Source organism: Idiotropiscis lumnitzeri, chromosome 2, assembly GCF_059441095.1.
Source record: "Idiotropiscis lumnitzeri isolate Australia: NSW breed Sydney's pygmy pipehorse chromosome 2, RoL_Ilum_1.0, whole genome shotgun sequence".
Taxonomy (NCBI): Eukaryota; Metazoa; Chordata; class Actinopteri; order Syngnathiformes; family Syngnathidae; genus Idiotropiscis; species Idiotropiscis lumnitzeri.
Window position 1 is genome coordinate 20781844 of NC_142392.1, and position 8601 is coordinate 20790444.

The 8601-nt window shown below is 48.6% G+C and overlaps 1 long non-coding RNA gene across 1 annotated transcript; it reads left to right on the top strand.

Moving 5' to 3' along the window:
- The first annotated feature begins 5170 nt into the window (after window positions 1-5170).
- On the top strand, window positions 5171-7063 carry LOC148341935 (uncharacterized). The gene is made up of 3 exons (XR_015842154.1): window positions 5171-5598; window positions 6418-6481; window positions 6585-7063. It is a non-coding gene; the product is annotated as an uncharacterized LOC148341935 (long non-coding RNA).
- Window positions 7064-8601: the final 1538 nt, after the last annotated feature.

Consider the following 8601-nt stretch of genomic DNA (forward strand, 5'->3'; position numbering starts at 1 on the left):
GATATTTTCTCTGGAGCCATTCTATGGGATAAGTCTGGTCTGCTAAATCGATAGGACCTGCAGTGAAGGCGTTGCTGACACGATATCGAGTCCGTGGCCTAGCCCTGGGTGAAATCATGAAGGACACGCGACTGCCTTGAACGTTTTGAACATCCGGTCTGATCGTGCGTAGTGGCAGGCTTTCAGGGGGGCCTTGAAGGCCTAACTTCTGGGCGGCAATCGGCAGTAACATGGTTCTTTCAGACCCATCATCTAGCACAGCGTAGGTCTCGAGGGTGCGATTAGCATGGTGTAGGGACACAGGGACAACTTTAAGCAGGGTCCTTCCGCTCACTGTGGGCCTGCCAAGGTATAACACTCTGGTAGAACTCTCACCACCATCTTGTGGTGAAACGGCTGGAGTTGCTCCTCTTCTTTCCCCTGTGTTGATGTCATGCAAGACACGTAGGTGACGACCTTGGCAGAGCGGACAAGCCTTCTTTAGGTTGCATTGCGCCGCTCGATGGGAACGAGCACAGCGCCAACACCGTTTGTTGGACTTAATCCACTCAGTGAGCTGGTATTTGTTGAGTTGGCTGACGGCTCCACACTGGCTGAGGTGGTGTTCGAGGCTGTCACAGAAGGCGCAACGTGGTGGAGGTTTGGCTTCGGCAGGGGAAGTACTTGGTGGCGGCGCCTCCTTTGGTGTGTTATCGGAGCCATGGAGCACTGTTACGGGGCGCTGGTGTGGCCGTTTGTCAAACTTGGAGATTTTCTCCTTGTCTTTGTTCTTGGTTGGGTTTAGCTGGCCGTCTAGGTCTTGACACCAAGACTCATACTTGAGCCATTGGGCGAGGTCGTCAAGGGTGTAGCTATTGCCGCGCCGAGCGAACATGCATCTGCGAAACTCAGCTCGCTGCTCTGGGGGTAGCTTACTAATTAAGCGGGCAACGTGAGATCCGCACTGCAGCTCCACTTCTCCATCTGGGCCAAGCGTCTTCAGCATCCCTACCAGTGCCTGGATTTGCAGGGCAAATCTTTCAAAGGCAGCATAGTCTCCTCTTCGGACATCGGGAGAGTCCATCACTGAGGCAATCTTCTTCAAGGCTAACTGGTGGGGCTGTCCAAACTTTTCATTCAGAGCCGCCATGGTGTCTGTAAAGGGAGTCTGGGAGTGGAGGTAAGCATCAGCGATTAGTTTAGCTTCCTCCAACTTGAGGTGGTTTATCAGCACTTGATACCTGAACAGTTCAGAACTGTCGGCTGGTAACAAGTTCTCCAAGGCAATCTTAAGGTGAGCAAACTCACCAGGGTCTCTGTGATTGAGATCAGGAATGGTTGGATGGGGCCCATGGTATACTACATTCACGTTTGTGCTCTGATTCGAGGGCGAGGCATAAGTTGAGGACTGCTTGGGCATATAGGCAGAAGATTGCAACGGTGGGGGACAAGGAGCTTGCATAGCGTGGCTTGGTGGGAGGTGAAGAGGCACTTCATGAGGTGTGGAGGTCAACCTCGGTGTTGATGTAGCCCCACCGGGCCATGCAGGAGGCTGACTTAGGTTAGCCTGGTGGGCGTGGGTTGAGTAATCTACTCTGGGTTGATTATGGGTAGGAGCCGACGAATTCTCGTGCTTCGGCACTTGAAGTTCTCCCATTAATCGGCTGAGGCATTCACCTGTAGGTTGATTCATGTCCTCCCAGACACACGGCGGTGGCGGTAGGGGCCAATCCTCATCCGCCTCTTCTGCTGGCTTGAGATGATGACTAGGGACTCTGTTGGATGGTTGGGGGACACATGTGGCCTGAACCAATTGCTGGATATTTGCACTGACTGCCTTTAACTCATGGAGGTCGGCCATCATGCGCTGTTGGAACTGTTGGAGCAGGTGTCGTTCCCGTTGGATTTCCTGTAACTCCATTCCGGAGACCAAGACTTCGTGGCTGGCAGGGCTCGAGGTATGGAGAGAGTAAGAGGGATCACAAACCCCCCCAGGTTCCCTGTATGTACGCATCGGTTGGGCTAGCTGTTCCTCAGGCGTGTAGGAGGCACTGTTTTGCTGGAGAACGGCATCCCGACTCGGCTGCGTACGGGAGGGGGTGGAACACTGGGAGGAAAGGGGTGTCATCTCGGCCACTCCCTTGGAGGTCGTCTGCCCATACCGTTGAGATCCAAGGCCATCTAGATTGGTCTCATAGTCTTCGTAGCGGAGGGGGGGGTGCCTGTGGCGGCGGGGACGTGCACCATATGCTTCATACTGGGGAACATCCATCCTATCAGGCTCGAGTTTGATATACGATCCGGCTCGAAGGACCATCAATGTTGTGGAGGCTATGTCGATAGCAGTGTGTGTCAGTCTTGACTGTTAATCAGGTGGTTCAGATTTTTTATCTTACTGGAGCCTGGGGCGCCGGCCAGAGCGCCACTTCGCGGCCGGGTTGTTTGGAAGGGCAAATGGTGCAGGATGGCGGAATAAGGAGGAGGCAGGTGGCTGCTTTAAGCAATTTATCCAACAGTTTGGCAATTAACATCCAAATTCACAACAGTGTCCATTAAAGTCCATTACAATGTGTCCCTTTTGTGTGGTTTCCTGCCGTGGAGGCCACTAGGTGAAACGTCGAGTGGTTGGATGAGTCTTGTGTGTTTGGGTGTCCGTAGTTATGGATATATGTCAAATAGGGCTGGCAATAAGGATTATATATGGCCTGGAGATGTGTATGTGTGGTCTCTAAACAGGGAGAAATAAACCAAAATAAGCAACTACACATAGAAGTTAAATATGCTTATCCATTTGACATCAAGCAGGTAGACAAGCCAAATAACATACGCGAGCATACAACGTAGCGCCAGCTAATGCTAACCGCATTCACTCGTTGGTAGCAGGAGGAAGTCTTAAGCTTCGCCGTCAGAAGAAAGATAAACACTGAAAGGCAACGCGACTCACCTCACATGGACGCACACTCGAGATTGGCACATTTTCAGCTCAGAGGAAAACACACGGATCAAATCACGAACTTCTATCGGCGGCACACTTTAACTTCGCCGTAACTGCTCCGACTGGTCGCACTCTCGCGCTCTCGCCCTGTCCCCCTCTCTCTCTCTCTCTCTCTCTCGACCGCGGCGCCAGAGCGATGAAGGACCCCGCCTAGCTGCCCGAACACTGCCTGCAAAAAATAAGGAAATATGAGTCTTTTGTACAACGTGTGTGCGTGAATTGTGGCGCTGCGCAGCTGTGTGTGTGTGAGAACGAAAAGTGTGTGTGTGTGGGGGGGGTGCGTGTGTGGGGGGGGGGGGGGGGTGCGTGTGTGTGTGTGTGTGTGTGTGTGAGTTTAGAATGGAGATGGCTCTTGGAAAGAAACTGTTTCTCAGTCTATTGGTCCTTGATTTGATGAATCAGGTCGAACAGGTGTGAGTTTGGGTGGGTATTGTCTTTGACGATGTTGAGAGCCCTTCTGAGGCACCGGGCGGTGTAGATGTCCGACAGTGAGGGGAGAGGGCAGCCAATAATCCTTTGCGCTGTTTTGACTGTCCTCTGGAGCCTCACTCTGTCCGCCTCAGTGCAGCCGCTGTACCAGGTGGAGACACAGTACGTCAACAGGCTCTCGATGGACGAGTGGTAGAAGGCCAGCAGCAGCTTCCTGTCCAGGTCGAATTTCCTGAGGACTCTCAGGAAGTGCAGACGCTGGTGGACCTTCTTTACCACTGCTGTGGTGTTGTGTGTCCAAGAACGGTCATCGGAGATCTGTACTCCCAGGAACTTGAACGTGTGGACCCTCTCCACACACACGTGCGGGGGGGTGACGGTTGGGGTGAGTCAAAGCGAGCGAAGAAGCAGTTAAGCTCCTCTGCCAGCGATGCACTCGGGTCTACAGAGGTCATGCTACTGCCTCGGAAGTTGGTGATGCTCCGTATACCCTGCCACACCTCCAGTGGTCTGTTGCTGGCAAGGTGGGCCTCCAGCCTCCTCTTGTAGATTGCCTTGGCGAGCTTGATGCCTTTGCTCAGGTCAGCACGAGCCACCCTGTACTGGGCGTTGTCGCCTGACCTGAAGGCAGCGTCACGGGCCTTGAGGAGAGAGCGGACCTGGCTGGACATCCAGGGCTTCGCATTTGGGAAGGTCCGTATGGTCCTGTGTAGGGACACAGTTTCCATGCAGAACTTGATGTCGTCCAGTACACAATGCGTGTAGACATCAAGGTCCTGATGATCAAAGAGGTCCCAGTTGGTGTCTTGAAAGCAGTCCTGTAATTCACTCAGGGCATCATCACGCCAGGTTTTCACAGTCTTTGCGGTGGGCCTGAATCTGCGCCTTAGAGGGGTGTACACAGGTACGAGCTGCAAGGACAGGTGGTCTGACTGGCCGAGGGGGGCGAGTGGGAGGGCCCTGTATGCGTGCTTGATGTTCGAGTACACATGGTCGAGAGTGTTGGCCGTGTCCAAATTAACAGGCTGCGACCTCCGAAGGCCAGTTCGCAGGCTGGGTCCTCGAAGCCTAAGAAGGCTCCTCCTCATGTAGCCTTATATGGACCGCATAACCCGTGGTGAAAATGGACAGGCTCGATAGCTACGTACAAATGACTAGGCTGCGTCCTTCGATGTCCAATATGGCGGACAGAAGACGTCACTTCCGGTGCGACAAGAACGCTTACGCCGGTGTCCAAATTCACGCGGCCTCCGAATACTAGCCTTATAATCTGTCCTCGTTTCCATGGAAACTCCATGGAAACGGGCCCTGAGTGAAGGCTACGAGCATGCAACCTTCGCAGCCTTAAAAGCCTCGCTCTTCTTCTACGCCGTTCTACACTCGCAAGATGCAAACTACCGAAGCCACGTGTTCCGCCTCATCGGAGTGCACTTTCAGATGTAAGTATAAGTTATTTATATGCAATATTAAAACATCACTCATGAGAAATATTGGGCAGCAATGTTTGGATATTTAGCTCCAGATTAAGATAATGTTATTAGTTGCGATATCGGCCAAATATAACTAAGGTAGCTCTAAGAACTATTGCATAGGAGGTACGGCTGAAACATTTGAATTGCCTTATTTCTGCATGTTAGCATTATTTTATTTAATCTTTTCCTTATGTTTTAGGGAGCAAGGAGATGACCGCGCTGATCAAGCTGTGCGGGGAGTACGACAGCCTCTTTACAGGGGCCAAGTTCTCCGCAGCCACAGCATGGAGGCAAAAATACAATTTCTATCGGGAAAAATATTTGACGGGTTATTGTCTTATTTATTTCCATCCATTTAAACTCAAAATATCAAAAAGAAAACGCATAAGAATGGTGAGACCCACTATAGCAATTTTAGTTTCCATTCATCAGCCATTTGTGTTTGAATTAGATTTGCGCTAATGTAACAAGTTGAAATATTAAAGTATGAATAAAAAAATGTATTATTTATAATATGATAGGAATTTAAATATTAATTTTGTCTTTTGAATATTTCCATGCTTTTCATATTAGTGACACTGTCGATCTGGGTTCTCCTATAGTTTGTAATAATAACAATCGGAGATCGATTATTTATGTCTGTATGCACCTAGCAGGCGGCCGTTGGAGACTTTCCTCATTCGAGTAAAGTCTACTGAGGAAACTTATTTCACCCTGTTTCAGGTATGTCGCGGGCTAGGAGTTTATTCATTGTTTGTCATTGAGTGGTGTAAAGTTAATCCAATGTAAATCGCTGTGTTTAAGAGCATCGATTGTGTGTACTGTGCGAGTCCCGCCCGTTGAAAAAGCTTAGTAGTTACGTGTGACGCAGCCATAATTGAGGGTATGAATGTGTGTGTGCGTGCGCGCGCATCCTCGATCACATGAAAGCAGCTGAGTCGTGCCCGTTATGTTTGAAGCTAAATGTAAACATAGTCACCCAGTTATGAGAATATGTATGCTTTATTGATGTGTTGCATTGAATATTAGGCATTCTAGTGTTTATATAACATGTAACAATACTTTTTGGTTATTGTACAGAAATTGTTTGGTTAAAATGGAAGTGGTTAAAAGTGTTGTATAATTTCCTTTTGTTTTATATGAGTTGTAAATAATTTAAAATACTGTTTTCCGGTTCATACTGTGAATTGTTGATTGGATTCGAGTAAAGTCTACTGAGGAAACAACACACAACACTGTTGTGATTATTTCACCCTGTTTCAAGGTGTAACACTAACTGTTTATTCTAGCACAGAATGTGCCCTGTATAAATTCCATGTACCTCCTGCAATGTGCTCCCCAATTACTGATATTAATGAATAATATATGAATCACCCTCCACAGTAACATGATAAAACGCACTGAAAAGTTCAAGAACTAATGTACTGAAGGGCATAAATCTGCATGTTACCCATAACACCAGGATTTCTGACTAATGTTTGCATCTTTTTACCCTTTTTTTCATCCTTTATTTTTGCATGCATTTTTATTTATTTAATACAGGATCATCGTTGAAAAGCTTGAGCTGCAGGGCAAAGTGACGCCCCTGCAGGCAAAAAAAAATGGGGTAATTTAAAAATGAAGTATAAAGTATGGAAGTCCACATTTTTTTCTTGTGTGTGAAAATGAAGATATAAATGTTTTATCTTTTTGCTTCTTTTCATATAAAGGATTGCAAAAACCCAGGGACCGGCGAAGGGGTGGCAGGGAGAGCTACTGCCGATACTTGGCCCTGGTTCGACCTTATGGATGGAGTGCTCGGACAGAGACCGTCCATCACCCCCCCCTGTCCTAATTGCCTCATTCCCTGAGGAAAGACCAGGGCCAAGTCAGGCCATCCCTGAAGAACTCCCAGGGCCAAGTCGGGCCAGGGCGACGCAAGAGGAGTAGGAGGAAGAAGAAGAAGTCGTAGAAGAAGAAGAAGAGGAGCGAGGCCAACAGCCGGAGCAACGACCGAGAGGGAGAAAGCGAAGGAGAGAGGATGAAATGATCAAACTAGACAGACTCGACTTGGCAATGCGGAGACAGGAATTGGAGAGACAGAGGTTGGCAGAGGAGGGAAGGGCAACTGAGAGGAGGGAGACATTTGAAAGGTTTTTCAGTTTGATGGAAAAGTTGATAGATCAAAATAAAAAATGAGTGAAATATGCTTGGTGTTCAAGACTGAAATTTAGATAACATTCATTTAAGAGTAAACAAAAACCGGGGTACTTTCAAAACAGATGAACTAGTTCGTATCCCAGTCACATCTTGAGATCAGCTTCTTCAGACAAAAGTGAAAAAGCCCAGGTTTGTGAAACTTTTACAATAATATGAAGACTCCACCATGTCTGTTTTGCTTACAAACTTAATTTATTGAAAAACAAGACATACATTTAGTACATTATAATTCACAGTAACTATTCACAGAAAATAAAAAAGCATTTCCCAGTTCATAACTGTTGCAGGATAAACCTGAGTGTGTCAGTGCTGTTTTGCCAATTTTCGCCTGAGCAGGGACTCATTTGGAGCATGGATGGAACCTTTCTTCCAGGACCCATGACATGGATGGGGCACGAGCAAGAGTCCCGATCTTCCTCTCGTGACTTGAAGTGGGGCATCATACCAGTTGCAATGTCCACTACATCATCCATTACGTGGGGGTTTGCAGGGATGGTTGGGGCAATAGATGGCTGCCATGTCACTACAAAAGATGGCATAGATTTATTAACCATTCATTACATCTTCTGATATTTTGCCATGTTTGTGTGGCTGTGCTGTTTGATGATTCAGTTAAAGATTATTTTGTGCCAAAGGTGTGGTGCACCTCCAGGGTGCGGAAAAAGATGGCCCGGTATCTCACCTTCATCATTCCAAAGGCACGCTCAATAATAGAGCGTGCCTTGGAATGATGAATGTTGAAGCGCCGGGCCCACACGCCCTGCACCGGCCGCTTGTAAGGAGTGATGACGGGGAGTGGTCGCTGGAGGCACGGATACCCTTCATCTGCCAAGATGAAGTGCCCTGGAGGAGGATACAGCCCTCTTTGGTAAAGAGGGCTGTGCCGGAGGACCCTGGAGTCGTGGACTGATCCAGGCCAACCCAAGAATATGTCCAGAAAGCGACCCTGATGGTCACACACAGCTTGCATGATTATGCTGCTGAAAAGCTTGCGGTTCTTGTAGTCATGACCATCAGGGCAACTTGGAGGCTTGATTCGGACATGACAACCATCTATTGCTCCAGCAACTTTTGCAAATGCATGGTGCCTCGCCAGCCCTGCAAATGCCTGGGTCACTGCCTGAAGGTCTCCTGCAGTGTTGGGGAAGTGGATGACTCTGTGGCGAAGAGCCACCACTTCCCCAGTGACCCGGTGGATGATGTAGTGGGCAGTGAACCGCGGCATCCCAAATGCTCGTGCCACCACCCGATATGATGCCCCACTCGCCAGCCAGAAGAGAAAGACAAGGACCTCTATCTCGACACCCCATCCATGTCGTCGGTCTTGGTCCAGGAGGTTCAGGCACTGAATGAGTCCCTGCTCAGGCGAAAGTCTGTTTGGAGATCCTCTCCATTGAAAAAACGATCCAACACTGGCACACCCAGGTTTATCCTGCAGTATGGACTTCTTGGCTGTTAATGTTTTGAATTAAAAAAAAAAAACATGAACGCATTAATTATTGTACTTGTTTCGTTTGCTTGCATCAT